The following is a 1,181-nucleotide window of genomic DNA, read 5'->3' as shown; positions in this document are numbered from 1 at the left end:
GGGCCGCCGCCCCCCGGCAGCCCAAACACCAAGCAGACCTCAAGGTCCTTCCTACAGACTCAACATCCGGTTGCCCGCCTTGCCGCTGGCCTCTCCGCCTGGGAGCCCGCTCCGCTCCATCTGCGGCCAAAGTCCTCACACAATCCACCTTGTCCGTGTTCTCGGGGCCCGGCCCGGACACCCTTCCGAGCCAAGGCGCCCGCTGACCACCCTCGGGCCGCGGCCCTGCCCGGGGCTGCACACCTCCTCCCCTGCACGGGACGCACACAAAGCCCAGTGTCCCGACGCCCCCACCCGCGGCCCCCTCTCCCCAGTCCCGCTGCCCTTCACCTGTTCTCAAGAAGGGCCGCATCTCCGAGCCAGCCGAGGCAGGGCGGTGGGCCGGGCTGTAGGGTGCCCGGGAGCCGAGGTCCCAGGAAGGCCACAGATGATCCGCCGCCTAAGCCGGAGACCCCTGCAGCCGGCGAGAGATCTCAGAGACCAAGGCTCTCCTTGGCGAGCTCTTGCCTCTTCCTCCTTCTCCCGCAAGTCTTAAACACTTACACGCCGAGAGTTCAGCTCTATAAATCCTGCTCCTCTTTCCCATATCATAATTAAAAAAAACCAGTAGGGGAGGTTTTAACTTTTATTGCGATTTCTGGAGTTGGGCTGCAGAGCATATATTAAGTTTACGCTTATGCGCTCTCGGCGGGGAGGGTCCTTTAAGAAATAAAAATCCATCTTAATATCCACAGACGAGAGAGATAATTTTTTCCCTCCTCTTCACGCTGTTTCTTTTGAAGACTCCCCTCCAGCGAAGCGAATAAATAATCACCATCGCCTTAGCCATGATCCACGGCCCCAGGGCCCCGCGGTGGACACTGGCCACCAGACTGGCCCTCACCTTGGCCCTGTGGGAATGCACCCCTCTCCCCAGGATATTGGGGGGGGGACACTCAGACCCATGGCTCTGTGGCCACCCCCCTATAAGCCCACCAGCTCTGAAATGGAAATTGGGGCTGAGAGACCCAAAGCGCAGAAGTCGTTCATTGGTAAATTTCGGCCCATCAGGGACACTGTCTCAAAGCCAGGCACTCCTGAGCACCCCGCCCCTGCCTGGGATTCCCTTCACTCCAGCTGGCCCCCGGCTTCTGACAGCCTGAAAACTCAGAGACTGCCAAGGGCTCCCAAACCGGGGAAGC

The sequence above is a fragment of the Bison bison genome, unplaced genomic scaffold, assembly GCF_000754665.1.
Source record: "Bison bison bison isolate TAMUID 2011002044 unplaced genomic scaffold, Bison_UMD1.0 scf7180017864383, whole genome shotgun sequence".
Lineage (NCBI taxonomy): Eukaryota > Metazoa > Chordata > Mammalia > Artiodactyla > Bovidae > Bison > Bison bison.
Note: the sequence above shows the minus strand (reverse complement) of the source record.